At 39.6% G+C, this 17,010-nt stretch overlaps 1 pseudogene; it reads left to right on the forward strand.

Moving 5' to 3' along the window:
• The first annotated feature begins 2,517 nt into the window (after positions 1-2,517).
• LOC140756860 (uncharacterized) lies at positions 2,518-8,101 on the forward strand (annotated as a pseudogene).
• Positions 8,102-17,010: the final 8,909 nt, after the last annotated feature.

Raw genomic sequence — 17,010 nt, forward strand, 5'->3', positions numbered from 1 at the left:
CTAGGAAGACTGTTGAATTTTTTACAATCCATTTAATACTATAACTGGTATTATAATAAATACAAATAAGAACCATAAAACATATTTTAATATAGTTATTTTAATTTTATTATACGTTGTTCACGTATCGTTCATCATCACCCTAACGCCATCTATTTTTGTTTCATATAACTAAGTATTGTTGAAAATAATAAAATGAATAAAAATAAGTGAGTACATGAACATTTGGTGGTACGGAAGCCTCCATGTGCGAATTCGATTCGTACTTGGCGAATTATTTATTTTTTATGCACATAGCTACCTCGAAAAATTATAAACATTTTTTTGTCACTTTTGAGCTTCCAGCTTCTCAGCTCGGAGGCCCCGCCAAGCCAAGGGCCCGTGGAATTTTGCCAGTGCCACCCGATAGTTACGCCACTAGTACATATTTATGATAAATTTACTAATTAATTAAATCCGAGATGGCCTGGGATTTGAACTCCAAACGTAGGCTTGTTTTCTTCATTGTTTAGGCGTAGATCGAGCAGGAATATCAGTTTTATTTCACTCTTATATATGCCGTGGTATGTGACAAACCGAATTACATGGACTTGACGGGAAGATTCTTGTCGTACCGTATCAAATCGCGGCCCTACGATGCTTTAATCAATCCGACATAGACAATAATATACCATCTTGAAGTAAAACCGGGAAAAATGTAAATAATGGAAACTTCAGAATCAATTCGTTGTGTTTAATTAAATAAGACTCTGTACTTATGTAGGCACGAGTATTACAATAATAACTACAGAATAAATAAAATAACTCAACTTTTTTTTTGTTTTTATAATATAGGAGTAACAGACGAGTATACAGTCCACCTGATGGTAAGTGGTTACTGCCGCCCATGGACATCTGTAGTCAACCCCAGATAGGATTAGATATTCCCACCTGAGGTCGGCCACACTTGCGTCGCTACCCCTGAGGACTCAGCTAGGATGTCTCCCTTATGTCCCCTGATGTCAGTCTCCCTTGCCATACCCTTCAAAACAGAACACATCAGCATTTAACATTTCTGTTATTAGGCAGAAATTTGTGTGGCGGTGGTGCCGCCGGAGCCGAACTACAAAGGGTTCTACCATCTTTAAATATATTATTGCGAAATCATTCCTAAAGTTCCAATAAAATTGTTTGACATAAAATAATAAATATATATTTTCTCGCATACAGTGTAACCGTTCCTATAACAGGTAGAAAGCGGTTATTCACTCTCTTTAGAGTGCTAATTGTAGAACAATTGAAGTCGGAACGTGTTCATAGGGGGTCTACATTGTTCGTAATTAGTCTACGCATATCAGAATTTGAAACTCGGTCTCTAGATCGAGTTGTCAGAGGTTCGAATCCGCACGCACCTCTCATTGAAATGAAATGAAATGAACATTATTTATTTCCAGAATGTAGTAATGGTAACAAATATTTTATATATTCTTACATTCTACCATAGATTAGTAAAGATTACTCACTCCTAACAAGAAAATGTGCCCAGTTTTGAGAATTGAAACAGTTGCGTAAAAAAATTTTGCCACGTCTCCGTGCTAAAATGTCCCTAAAATCTTTGAAATTATTATTATAAATTATTTAATTATCATGAAAATTACGCAGTATTAGTTATTTATTCGTAAATTTTCTCTAAAAATGTTTTTATTTGTCAAGAATTCAAAAAAAGAACTTACTATAATAAGCCATTTGCGGCTTCATTCAATTTCAATCAAAATAGTGTGCAATGTCAAGTTCATAATACAAGTAATAATTTTTAGTTATTTTAGTCAATTATGTATATTAATGTCAAATATGTTTAATTTCATTAAATTCATTAATTACAGTCGGTTATGTAGTTAAGTGAAAGTGCAGCAAACAAAGTCACATTCGGATTTACAACATTAGTTAGAGTGGTATAGTCCGCGCCAAACTGCTAGTCCGCTCTGAAGTTGTTGCGAGCAGGTGTAGTCATACTGTGCGGGACGACGCGAACAGCTGACTCAAGATTCGACGTAATTATAAGTTTGAAATTGTTTACTTAATTTATAGTTCATAATAGTTCATAAGTTGTAATAAATAAAGACTTCATTATTCGTAAATCGTAACACACGATCAGCTGATTAATATTGTATAGTTCAATGGCCGACGCTAAACAGCTGACTCCAACTCGATCAGCTGATCATAGCAGTAAGACGTAGTTACGTAAACAGCTGATAGTTTTTAATGTAATTTATTGATGTTTTTATTATGTTTGAATAGTGTTTTACTTATGTTTTATTGTTAATAATATATAATAGGATTTAATAGAATAGGGAAAATAGATAATAGTTTAAGTTTTGTAAATGTATTAAAATAAATATTTCGTAATAGTTTATAGGGCATAGGTATAGGTGTCAATTATAATAGGTTTGCAATAGTTTAGGTTTTAATAGAAGTTTAAATAGAAATATGTAAATTCCTAAACAAACTAAATAGATTATTATTATTATTATTGTGAATCGTCAACTCAAGGCCACAGTTTGAACAGGTTCGTACAGGTCCGTACAGGTTTAGACATAGAATAACGGGAAATAGTTGTAATTGGCCAAAATGCCTATATTGCTGCCTAAACCTGCTTCTAGTTGTGGTACTTGAGTCGGGGATATAAATAGGCCAGATTTTCAAATTTTCATTCAGTACTGGCAATAGACCTATGGAACAAAGGAATAAATGGAACAAGAGTAAAACAAGGGATTTCAATTCTTCCAACCCAGCAATTATAGTAATGTGCCCCTGCACATTTAATGGTCCTTCGAAAGCCGAATATTGAAGAAATTGAAGAATAGTAAGTAATATTATCGTTCCAATTGTCATTTTTGTGTATTAGCAAGAAGAATGCCGATCACACGCTCCGTGGGAAAAGAGCGCCGAGACTCGACGGAAACGAAGCCCTCCTCGTCTGACGCGACCACTGGGACCTCCGCTACGGGTACCACAACAGAAACGTCGGCCACGGGAACCACCGCGACCGACACTACTGGGGGAACCTCCGCTACAGACACGTCCGTCACGACGAAGGGTACAGTAGCGTCAGTGGCCACTGGCACCACGATGGCCAGGCCGGCTGCGACCATTTTCAAGAATCCCGTCGAGCTCACCGCCAGTACTGATTCACCGACAGTAATACAGAAGCCTTCAGAAGCACATAGTCAGCATGGTTCGCGCGCTCCGAGTCGACGCGCCGGATCCACGCGTTCAAGGACAAAGGCTTACAAGGTAGCCAAGGCCAAAGAAGAGCTTATACGTCTGCAAGTGGAACTTGCAACAGCACGCCTCGCCGTTATAGAAGCAGAAGACGACGATGACGACGTCTCCGAGTACTCAAAAACAGAAGCCGACACCAGGGTCGACGACTGGTTGGAACAGCAAGCGCAACCGAGGCTAGCCATAGCCGACGAGCCGCACCTACCTCTCCGCGAAATAGAAACAGAAATAGAAGCCATCACGGAAGAGACAAGGCCGGTTCAACAGAATAATAGTACAGCGCACCATACCCAACCAGATCCGCGAGTACATACAACGGCGGGAGCTCAAGCACCGGCGGGAGTCCACGCGCAGCCAGACTTCTCTCAACTTACGTCAGCGATAACACAGGCCATCAAAGCTAGCCAGCGGTCCTCAAAGTTTGTTGAATTACCGACTTTTAACGGTAATTATCAGGACTGGCTACCTTTTAGAGCAGCATATATGGAAACAGAAGAGTCTTTTTCAATAGTAGAAAATATTAATAGGTTAAGAAGACATCTTATAGGAAGAGCTAAGGAAGCAGTTGAAAGCTTATTGATCACCAACGCGCACCCATCCGATGTTATGAAGACCTTGGAAATGAGATTCGGTAGATCGGAGATGATAGCAATGGCCGAAATAGACACATTGAGAACACTGCCGCGCCTCTGCGAGTCGCCTAGGGATATTTGCGTGTTCTCTACTAAGGTTACAAACGCCGTGTCTACACTTCGGGCATTGAAATGCGTCTACTATCTCTACAATCCGGAGGTATCTAAGGTAATGGTGGACAAGCTTACTCCTACTTTACGTTACAGATATTACGACTTTGCTGCAACACAACCGAAAGAAGAGCCTGACTTATTGAAGTTTGAAAAATTTATGAAGAGAGAAGCTGAGCTGTGCGGACCCTATGCACTCCCCGAACAGATGGCACCGCCGATGTATAGTAATAGACGTCCTCAGAAGACACATACAGTATTAGAAAAGCAGTCTACAGTTATACAGAAATGCCCCGTATGTGAAGAAACAGGTCACATCGCGACGGACTGCAAACAGTTTAAAGAAGCAAACGAAAGCACAAGATGGGATATAGCAAAGAAGAAACGACTATGCTTTCGGTGTCTACGCTTCAGAAACAAGACTCACAACTGCCGAACGAAGCCGTGTGGTATTAATAGTTGTAAGTATTTTCATAACAGGTTACTACACTTCAACAGAACAGAAAAGGCAGAAACAGAAGAGAAGTCAACAGAGGTCATCAACTCCGCGTGGACTACAGCCAGACCTACAAAGAAGCAAACTTTTTTGAAAATAATCCCGGTGCAGGCAACAGGTCCCAAGAATACGGTCAACACTTACGCGTTATTGGATGATGGGTCTACAGTTACGCTGATAGACGACAGCCTTGCCTACGAAATAGGGGCAAAGGGACCCATCGACCCACTACGTATAGAAGCAATCAACGAGTTGAAAACAGCTGAAACGAAGTCAAGAAGAGTTAGCATCACACTCAACGGGTTGAACAATCACACAGCAAGCATTCAAGCGAGAACTATCAAGAACCTGCACGTGTCGCCGCAGGAAATAGCAAGACAACAGATTGAAGAATGTGAACACTTGCGAGATCTTAGCGACGTACTTTCCTATGAAGATGCGAAGCCTACCATACTCATCGGTCAAGACAATTGGCATCTCCTTCTAGCATCAAGAGTGAGAAGGGGAAGGAGGAACCAACCGGTAGCGTCTCTCACGCCACTTGGATGGGTACTTCACGGAAGCCACAACCGAATTATTGGACGTACCGCTAACTTCGTGTCACACATTACAGAAGCGCCGCAGGAAGATAAGCTTGAAGATCTCATGAAGCATTACTTCGCAATGGACTCGCTATGCATCAACCCAAAGAAGCCACAGTCGGACCCTGAAGAGCAAGCCTTACGTATCTTAAAGAAAAATACAACCCAAACAGAAGAAGGAAGATACGAAACCGCTCTACTATGGAAAAGAGAAGAGGTCGACTTGCCTAACAACTACGACAACTCGTTGACACGTCTTATGCACATAGAAAAGAAGCTTGACCGTAATTCTCAATTAAAACAGAAGTATACAGAACAGATGGACGCGCTTATCAAGAAAGGATACGCCGAGCCTGCACCGAGGACGAAGACTCCCAATAGAACTTGGTATTTACCGCACTTCGCGGTAGTGAACCCAATGAAGCCAGATAAACTCCGAGTGGTACACGACGCCGCAGCGAAGACTAAGGGTGTCGCACTCAACGACTTGCTGTTGAAAGGTCCAGATCTACTGCAATCACTTCCAGGAGTCGTGATGAAGTTCCGACAGCATATGGTTGCAGTAACAGCTGACATTAAGGAAATGTTCATGCAAGTGAAGTTGAGAACAGAAGACAGAGACGCCCTTAGGTACCTGTGGCGAGGGAATCGTCGTGACGATCAACCACCCGAGGAGTATAGAATGACATCACTCATCTTCGGAGCTTCAAGTTCGCCGTCAACAGCAATATTCGTCAAGAACTTGAACGCTAAGAAGTATGAAGAGACCGAGCCAGAAGCAGCCTCCGCCATTATAGAGAAGCATTACGTCGACGACTACCTGGACAGCTTTAGAAGCCTCGAAGAAGCCATACGTATCACTTCAAGCGTGCGTGACATACACAGAAGAGCTTGCTTCGAGTTGAAACAGTGGAAGTCCAACACGCCCGCGCTACTACGAGCACTAGGGGAACAGGAGTCGTCACAGGACATAGAACTCTATAAGGCGGGAGAGCAGCTGGAACGTGTGTTAGGAATCGTATGGAGACCGGATACAGACGAACTTACCTTCAACCTCAATTTAACGCGTGTGCCTCGTGAACTTATAGATGGGAAAACACCGACGAAGAGAGAAGCCCTACGTATAGTTATGTCGCTTTTTGATCCGTTAGGCTTTGCTTCACCAGTTACTATAAGAGCTAAGCAGATTTTACAGGAACTCTGGCGGCGTGGGACATCGTGGGACGAGAAAATAGAAGATCACATAGCGGAACAGTGGCGCGACTGGATGGTACATTTGAGAAGCCTCTCGAATATAGCAATACCAAGAAGATACCTACAGTACAGCGACGCTACATCCCTTCAGCTCCACGTGTTCACCGACGCCAGCGAGTCAGCCTACGCAGCGGTATTGTATTGGAGAGCAACGGCACCCAACGGCGACGTCAGTATATCACTAATTATGTCCAAGGCCAAGGTGGCACCTTTAAAGTTAACATCTATACCTAGGTTAGAGTTACAAGCTGCAGTGATGGGAACTCGCCTCGCCGACGCCGTCGTTAAAGAACATCAACGAAAGCCGGACTCAAGAACGTTCTGGACGGACAGCCGCACAGTACTCTCATGGATCAAGGCTGGTTCGCGCTCTTACAAGTCGTATGTGGCACATCGCATAGCGGCTATAGAAGAAGGTACAAAGGTAAGTGAGTGGCGCTGGGTGCCAACGAAGTCCAACGTGGCGGACGATGCCACAAGAAATGTCCCAATAGGGTTCAATAAGAACCACAGGTGGTATAGGGGACCGGACTTCCTACACGAGGATTCGAGCACCTGGCCAATAGAAAATTCTGCGTCGTATCCATCAGAACCTACAGGTGAAGAAAGAACACACAACATAGTAACAGAACGAGGTCTGAAGCTGGCTGAAGGTCTACCGGAGATATCTAGATTTTCAAATTGGGATAGATTACGTTTCACTACAGCAAGGGTTTTACAGTTTATACAGCTTTGCAGGACGTCTAAACAGCGGGTCAATTACAAGAGGACTAGACGAAACGCTCAAGCGGACCCCGACTGGCGACGTCAAAAGAAGACACCGGTGGCTCCACAGAAGTTACAGCATCGCTCACCACCGACTCTGCGGTGATGGCGCTCCGGCGGATGATGGCGCGCCGTGGACGTCCGGCGCAAATATGGTCGGACAACGGCACCAACCTGAGGGGCGCTGACAAGGAACTACGGCAGGCGATCGACGCAGCCACAGCGGAGGAGGCTGCTAAGAAGATCATCTCGTGGCGATTCATCCCACCTGGCGCGCCCTTCATGGGAGGCGCGTGGGAAAGGCTCGTGCGCTCCGTGAAAACTGCACTGCAAGCAACGCTTCACGAACGACATCCAGCAGAAGAAGTCCTCACGACGCTCCTGGCAGAGGTGGAATATACAGTGAACAGCCGACCTCTCACCCACGTGTCAGTGAGCGCCGAGGACCCAGAAGCGCTTACACCGAACCATTTCCTACTCGGCGGGAACGGAAGAGTATCGACCCCGGGAGAGTTCAACGACCGCGACACCATATGCAAGAACAGCTGGCGTGCCGCGCAGAGATTAACCGACATATTCTGGACAAGATGGCTTCGAGAGTACCTTCCTGAGCTTCAACACCGGCGGGAGCCCCACGGAAGAGGGGCAACAGTGAAGATCGGCGACTTAGTACAAATATTGGATAGTAACCTACCTAGGAACATATGGGTTCGAGGTCGGGTCATCGCAACATTTCCGGGTCCAGACAACATAGTAAGAACAGTCGACGTGGCAACCAAGGGAGGAGTTCTACGCCGGCCAGTGAGGAAGCTGGTAGTGCTGCCTATAGAAGACGTCGCCCCAGCACCGACAGAAGATGCAACACAGCTGCACGGCGGGAGAAATGTGCGGGACGACGCGAACAGCTGACTCAAGATTCGACGTAATTATAAGTTTGAAATTGTTTACTTAATTTATAGTTCATAATAGTTCATAAGTTGTAATAAATAAAGACTTCATTATTCGTAAATCGTAACACACGATCAGCTGATTAATATTGTATAGTTCAATGGCCGACGCTAAACAGCTGACTCCAACTCGATCAGCTGATCATAGCAGTAAGACGTAGTTACGTAAACAGCTGATAGTTTTTAATGTAATTTATTGATGTTTTTATTATGTTTGAATAGTGTTTTACTTATGTTTTATTGTTAATAGTATATAATAGGATTTAATAGAATAGGGAAAATAGATAATAGTTTAAGTTTTGTAAATGTATTAAAATAAATATTTCGTAATAGTTTATAGGGCATAGGTATAGGTGTCAATTATAATAGGTTTGCAATAGTTTAGGTTTTAATAGAAGTTTAAATAGAAATATGTAAATTCCTAAACAAACTAAATAGATTATTATTATTATTATTGTGAATCGTCAACTCAAGGCCACAGTTTGAACAGGTTCGTACAGGTCCGTACAGGTTTAGACATAGAATAACGGGAAATAGTTGTAATTGGCCAAAATGCCTATATTGCTGCCTAAACCTGCTTCTAGTTGTGGTACTTGAGTCGGGGATATAAATAGGCCAGATTTTCAAATTTTCATTCAGTACTGGCAATAGACCTATGGAACAAAGGAATAAATGGAACAAGAGTAAAACAAGGGATTTCAATTCTTCCAACCCAGCAATTATAGTAATGTGCCCCTGCACACATACAATTTGATATGGCGAAGCGATTCATTTCTATATTCAGAGCGGAGTAGTAGTTTTAAGCGGACTATACCTACATATTCATAGAAACTATGTTACGAAATAAATACTTAATATAATGTACCTAAATAGGTACTTAACATGATGTTGTTTACAATCTTGGTGAAGCGAGCACAGCCCTGCTTGTGTACATCGTAACAGATCGTTAAGCAGCGTTGGGCGCGGCCGGGAGTCGGATGGGTGACCGCTAGTGGCTACACATGCGTGCTTCCGTAATTAAGCCGGTAATTTTTGTTATACAGAAGCAGAAAACACGCATACTCCATCTAAAGATACGTGGCAACTGCCGCCCATGGAAATCTATAATCAACCCCAGGTAGAATTAGTTTTTTTTTTATAATATAGGAGTAGGAGACGAGCATGCAGTCCACCTGATGGAAAGTGGCTACTGCCGCCGTGGACATCTGTAGTCGATCCCAGATAGGATTAGATTCATACCAGAGGTAACGGCGCATCTGGGGCCGACACAGATGCGCCGTTACCTCTGAGTACTAAACTTGAACGCCGCGGACAAGTATGTCTCCCTTACCTCACCCTTCAAACCAGAACACAGCAGCGCTTAACACTGCTCCACATATGGAACAGAACTCTAAAGGTGGTAGAACCCTTTGTGGTTCGACTCCGGCGGCACCACTGTACACCTATTTCTGCCTAATAACAGCAGTGTTCAGCGCTGCTGTGTTCTGGTTTGAAGGCTGAGGTAAGGGGACATACTTGTCCGCGGCGTTCCAGTTTAGTCCTCAAAGTTGTGCCACAACCATTTTTAGTATCACTACTTCTCCCTCACTACACTATTCAATTATGAACACAGCAATTTTCTACTTACTACTTACCATACTTAAACTATAGGCTCTTACCTATGTATACTAAAAGAAATAAATATTTGTTGATTCTAAGTAACTATTGAAAACGCTAACTTTTAAGATCTAAAACCACTTAAATTATTATCTTTTCTCTTTTACCTAAACAAAGAAGTTATTATATTACTACTTTCAGTTTGTTGAAACACCGTTAATAAAAATTAGAATGTGCTTGCGACGCCATAACGGGCGTTTTGCCGCCAATTTCATCGATTAGCTTAATTGGTGTTGCCAGCTGTTGTTTAAATTACCCCAATTCTGACACGCTACTTTGTTAACCAATTATCAATAGTTGTTTTGTAAGTTCTGGTCATTGTTTATTTATTTAAAAAAAAAACTTTGTACATATGTCACGCGTTACGTGGAGTAGATATAGGAACATACTCTAAGTCGTAGTGTTTCCATACAGAATATACAAGTAGATATAAACTTAAACCATCCATTTTTCATGATATTTTAGTATATAAAATGCTTAACAAGTACTTCAAAAAACGAAAAAAATGTCACTTATCATCATTAACCAATTACTGTCCCACTGCTGGGCACGGGTCTATTCTGAATAAGAAGGATTAGGCTATAGCACAGATCTACTGTGGCTCTAGTCCAACGCGCTATCCAAACGCGTATTGGTAGACTTCACATACCGTTGATGTTTTTTTTTAGATTTCTCAGGTATGCAAGTTTTCTCACGATGTTATCCTTCGCCGGTTCAGCAAGTTATAATTGATTTCTAATACGCACATAACTTTCAAAAATTAGAGCGTGCCTAGGATTTGAACCTCGGAACCCTCGATTAAGAGGCCAAGTTTAGTGAGTGAGTCTTACCCACCAGGCTCTTACGACTGTATCGGCATACACCATCCTTTTTTAAATTGAAATATGTATTATTTATATCACCGGATTGTTAAAAATTAAAAAAAAAACAATTATTTAATTCAAAATAGGTTCTTTACAGAGCACTTTTTGTTGTTACCTAGATCACCTAAATACATAATATGAATTGTATAAAATAATATATTTATTTTAATAGTTATATTAATTACTTCAAAGAAATCATATAATAACCACGTATTGTCAATCGTAATTAATTATTATTATTATATTAATTATCATTTCTATAGCCTTTACAAATTGAACAGAAAAATAAATTTACATAACCATATCGCGGGTTTCGTCATAGTTTAGTCATGGATTCATATGAGTCAGGCAGATAATAAATGCATCATTAATTTACAATTTTATAAGTGCACCGCGGAAATTGATGGACGCTCCCACGGTAAGTAGGTAGGTACTAATAGAACTTACTAGCGGTCCATTTGCCCATTTAGCAGTGTATGGTATATATTAAAGAAGTTTTTCTATAATTACCTATATAGGATGCTTTCTACACTCACAGCCCCATACTAGGATTCACGTGTCATGGGTGCCATAGATACTCACAAAGATGAATACATAAATACCTAGAAACAGAACAGAAATCAGTCATTCAGACATTTTTTTTGGCCAGGAATCGAAACCGGAACCCTCTACTCGTCCGATCGGTATGGTTACACTTCTGTCATGCGAGTCCTCAAATAAAATAAATAAATTCTTTTGGTGCATTTGGTAACTTTAATAAGTAAAATAATTTTAGGCTATTGTTTAATGGTTTCTACAAATACGCTAAATTGCGGTTGTATAAACTTATTATTTTAAAGATTCCGTCAGAAACGATGCAATGTTGAAAAAGTATATATTGCAGAATTCGAAAATTGAACATAGATGAAAATAACGGATTGTTTATTTATTTATTTATTTATTCAACAAAATCCACAGCTACTTAAATTATATATATAATACTCTGTATGTTGAACTAATTAGCCAATTACGGATTTACATTTTACGGACTATAACATTCAATTGCACTGCAACACTAAGTATAATGGCCTTTTGTGCGCAAAAGTAATATTATAAGGGTGTGTGTGTATGTGTGTGTGTGTGTGTGTGTGTGTGTGTGTGTGTGTGTGCGTGTGCGTGTGTGAATGTGCATATTTTTTATTTTTAACATAATAATATAAGTAATATCACATAATACATTAGTAAATACCAAGAATAAAATATACCTTAATTCGTTTTATACATATTGATTGTTTATATAGATTATATATTATATGTAATAACAAAATATAAAGTATAATAGATGTATTTTTTGTAAATAATAAATAATACTTCATTGATGCTAAATTGTAATTATTACCTATTTATTCCTATTGATTTCTTTTATAACTTCATGTTTGAATGCAGTCCTATTATTGTAAAAAATATCAGTTTTATTAAACATCTTATTATAGTTTCTGTGTAACCCGTTAACGATAGAATTCTGCGCATAGTTAGTACGTTTATGAGCAGTAGCAAATAAAGCTGTTTGTCTAGTTCTTAATTTAGGGACACCGAAAGACATGATAATAAAATTAAAATTCATAATAATAACCATGTTATTAGTTAATTTATAAAATCACTAATTTTTTAAAACATAATTGTACATTAGTATTTCTGTCAGTCTGTCAAGTAGATTTACCTGCAAATATAGAGCCAGTAGTGTAGTATTACATTACGCTAAATGTAAATTCATAACTTGCACCAATCCTAAATAATTTCTCGAGTGAAAGTCGTTCAATGAGATATTTAAAGGTATTGGGCCAAGTATGACTGTCTGTTTGGCATTTCAGTAAAGTTACTATAATAGTTATCAGATCATACTTAAAAAGAAAGTCTTAAACAGCTGTCTTTCTGAGAACTGCGTTAGCTCATCTTGATAACAATTTAGAAGGTGGTACAAGTTCTCAATAAGCAGTTAAACCTAGTGGCTAAAACTCGGCCTTTGTTCCGAACCTCCTCCACCTCTCCTCTTCCTCCTCCTCGAAGCCACCTCTGAAGGTAAAGTGAAGGAAAGCATTGTAAGTAATACCTGACAGATGTTTATGAAAATAGTCCTTAAAGGTACGTAAAGCCTACTAATCTGCACTTGGCCAGCTATTGCCTATTGCCTTGGACTATGGCCTAATCGTTCTTGTTCTGAGAAGAGAAGTCACACAGTGGTAAACGGTTGCCGTCCATGGAATTCCAGAAACGCAATACCTTCTTTACGGAAATAGGTGTGATAGTGGCACCACAGCCGGTCCGACCAGACTGGTTTTTTAATATGTAACGGGTACTTATGCTACGCAGTTTATAATTGCTCTTTGCCGATATTTCGAACCAGTTGCATGGATCGTAGTTACGGCGGAACTGCGATGTCGCAGTTCCGCAATAATATTAGTCTAAAACCACGACCACCTTTTATTTGGTACATTTATCTGTATAGAAAGGGACCCCTAAGAATAACCTGTTATTTTATAATATATGAGTAGCAGACGAACATGCTGTCTACCTGATGATAAGTGGCTACTGCCACCCTTGGACATCTGCAATCAAACCCAGATGGGATTAGATATTCCTCCCTGAGGTCGGCCAGAAATGCGCCGCCACCCCTGAGGACTGAGCTGGAACGCCTCGGAAAAATGTGTCTCCCTTACCACACCCTTCAAACCAGAACACAGCATCGCTTAACACTGCTGTTATAAGGCAGACATAGGTGTGGCGGTGGTGTCGCCGGAGTTTAACCACAAAGTGTTCTAGCAAACCTTCTAAACCTACTACCTACTGTGTTTTATTTCTATTCATGTATCTTTCCTCTTAACTCCTAGCAAAGTAGCAAACCGTTTTTCATGTAATTGCAACATTGTGCCTAAGTACTCGTACAGTACAATTTGGATGGCAGGTTCTCCAATAAATACCAAAGCGTGTACGAAACTAACCAGATCACGGCAAACACTTTTGTGACCAAGTTTTGCAATATGGCCGCAGCGGGCATTTCCACTGTCACTCCTGTTACGTCATTACAAAAAACTGTTACAAACAATTCATGCTAGAATCTTTAAAAATATCATGTCTCTTACATTCGACATTATATTTAAATGAATAATTTAATAATAAAGGTAATAAACAAGGGTTTAAAGATGGTAGAACCCAACGTGTTCCGATTCTGGAAACAGCATCACACTTATGTATATCTTGCTTATAACAGCAATGTCAAGAGCTGCTATATTCCGGTTGGAAAGGCATGGTACTGAAGACATTTATTCGAGGCGTTCCAACTTAGTCCTACGAACTAAAACTACCTAGAACTAAAAATGTACTTTAGGTAGGGCCCCAATACTTGAGACTCACTATTGTATTCAATATTATAATGCAAAACACAATTTACACAGCTGAGCAAATAAAGACACAGTGCAGCTTTTTCAAGTCATGTTTTCAAAAGCGTAAACTTTATTAAGTAGGACATAACAATTTAAATAGAAAATATCACTTAAGCATATTGCCATAACTAGTTTTTTACTGGAATATAGTGCTTCGATTTTGCACTGAGGATGGTGCGGCTGGCATACTAATCATGTGAGACGTTTTGACTTAGTATTCCGATGCAAACGTGAATAAAATCGATTGATTTTAAATTGTCTGTGCAGCTTTTGGGTATAAACCTATAAATAATACAACATATTTTTTTCTTTAGAGCCAAAGGCATCGTCAGCCGTTAAATAAGGGAGGGTCAGTTGTCGTATTTAGTGGTTTTTGCATTTCTAGGAATAGGTGCTGCTGCTTTGTATGTTAGAAATTAATTATTACTAGCTTAACCATGAATGAAAACATGGTAAGGAAACCTCAAACCTGTGAGAGCTTTAAAAAGTACCTATGTGACGTGTATTCTACACACCTATTTCTACCTAATAACAGCAGTGTGAGACGCTGCTGTGTTCCGGTTTGAAGGGTGTGGTAAGGGAGACATACTGTTCCGAGGCGTTCCAGCTTAGTCTTCAGGGGTCGCGGCGCATCTACGGTCGACCTCAGGTAGGAATATCTAATCCTATCCAGATAGATTACAGATGTCCATGGGCGGCAGTAGCCACTTATCAGCCACAAAAAAAAAATGAAGGCCTGTTCACTTGTCTAGTCCGTAGTGAACTATGGCTTAATCTTTCACATTGACAAGAGACGCATGCCCAGTAGTGGGACAGTAATGCCTCGACGCTGAAATATAGTTTTGAGACTCATATTGCAACTTAAAAAAAGTACAAAAAATTGGGCTGCATTTTCCACTATTTCCGCTGCATTTTGCATTGGCAATGGAGACAAACACCAAGTTTTTGTTATAAATCGTAGTTGGACCCGATTTCACGGGCGAAAACTCTACTACGAGTTTTTACAGCGGCCGCCCGAGAAAACATTTGTGTTTTGATTTTTTTACAAGCTAAAGTTTGGCAGCGGAAAACTGCACCCTAAGTTATAGCCTATAACTTAAACTATACAGGTATAGGATATTTTACTGAAGTTTAAAGCTGAAAAGGACTAATTACTATGAAAAAGAAAATTTATTTTTATTTTGTACAAAATCTTCCAACATTAAAATAATTGGCCAAGTGCGATTCGAACTCATACACGCAGGGTTCCGTGCCTACTACCGAATTTTCATTAGCTCTGTGACAGACAGCGGAGGCTTAGTAATAGAAAGAAGTAAGAAAGAAAGAAAGAAAATAATTTATTCGGCACAAAAATATACAAAAAACACAAATATAAAATTGCATACAAAAAATACTATAATTTGTTTTAAATCGAAAAGGTCTCCACTCAGCTTTAATGTTTCAGGTAAGCTTAGTCACCTGAAACGCTGGTATTCTGTGGAGCCTATAAAACACTGCGTGTGCATATGTGTGTGTGTGTGTCTGTGTGTGTGTGTGTGAATGTGAACATGTGGGAGAATAAGTGTGAATATGAATGAAACAGTCGAAGGCAAGGCAAATGTATTATTGAATAGAATTTAAGGTATGATTCCGTTTTTACCATTTGTGTACGGAACCCTAAACTACTGCCTTTATCTATGATTTTGCAGAAACACTAATTAAGAAACAAAAGAATAACTAAGCTAACAGAAGAACAACAAACAAAAAAAACACTTTTCATCGACAATAAACCTGAATTTCTAATAAGACAATTTCGAAAACTTTAATTTAGCAACCGAAATTAGCACCGCGCGCACGTAACTGGTGACCGCCAAAATACAGTCACGTTGCATTATTCTAAATGTACTCAATATGGACTGCGTTTGTGGAATATGAATACACAAATAAAATGGAGTCTTTGTCTCATTAAAAAAAGTATTTTCTTTGGGTGTTGGACTTTTTATTGATGTTGTAAGTAAATAACCTTGCAAGTCATGAATGTATGTAGCTAGCTTCACGTAGAACAGAGCTTCTGTCTGAATCAAATGAAACAAAATGTTTCCTTTTATATAAAACAGTTTGTACTGAGTGTAATAAGTGGTAAAACCTTCTGTGATTCAACTCCGACGGCACCACTGCCACACCTATTTCTGCCTAATAACAGCAGTATTAAGCGCTACTTTGTTCTGGTTTGTAAGTGTACGGGTGTGGTAAGGGAGACGTACTTTTCCGAGTTATTCCAGCTTATGTCAGATGCGCCGCTACTGCAGAAGTAGCGGCGTAGTGACTTTAAGTACGAAACTAATCTTATCTGGGGTTGATTATAGATATCCATGGGTGGCATGGCAAGAAATGGATATTTATATATAAAATCCCATGTATAAAAATTATCTATTAAAATTAAAATACTACCCCTAAATTAGGCTGTATTGCAAAATGAGCCCCTCGTTTTTTCTTTTTAATGTTGTCACTTTCGCTCACATACAAGCAGGTATATACGTTGCATTTGCATGCCATTACAATAATCTGAGCAACCGCCATTATACCTATAAAATATTAGTCATTAATCGGAAATCTAGAATAGTGTTAGAACTGACCGCACATCCGGTGATTGCAGTATGCGCTGGCATACCTATTTGTAATGCCTAGATACTTTTCTGTTTTCTATTCATAAACTATATTGATGCCAAACTTTATGCCTCCTCTCAAGATTCAGTACTTCTAGAAGCATACAATTTTACACAGAAATGTATGTAGATGATCAATAATAGATCTTTGAAAATTGAATCTACATATTGTCCTATACGATGACAAAATAAGAGCTCAGACTTTTTAAAATAAAACAATATAAAAACTTAACTTTAATAAGTACTTTTAATAAGAGTTTCAACGCCATCTACTGTCGGTACTAAAACAATCAAAACAGGTTAAAATGTTGTTGAGTTCCTTTAACTCGATTCTAGTAATTTCTGTTGTACTATCAGGTAGAAATGTAAATAATTGGAAA

Source organism: Epargyreus clarus, unplaced genomic scaffold (genome assembly GCF_041222505.1).
Source record: "Epargyreus clarus isolate Ecla_fem2 unplaced genomic scaffold, WU_Ecla_fem_2.2 ptg000036l, whole genome shotgun sequence".
Lineage (NCBI taxonomy): Eukaryota > Metazoa > Arthropoda > Insecta > Lepidoptera > Hesperiidae > Epargyreus > Epargyreus clarus.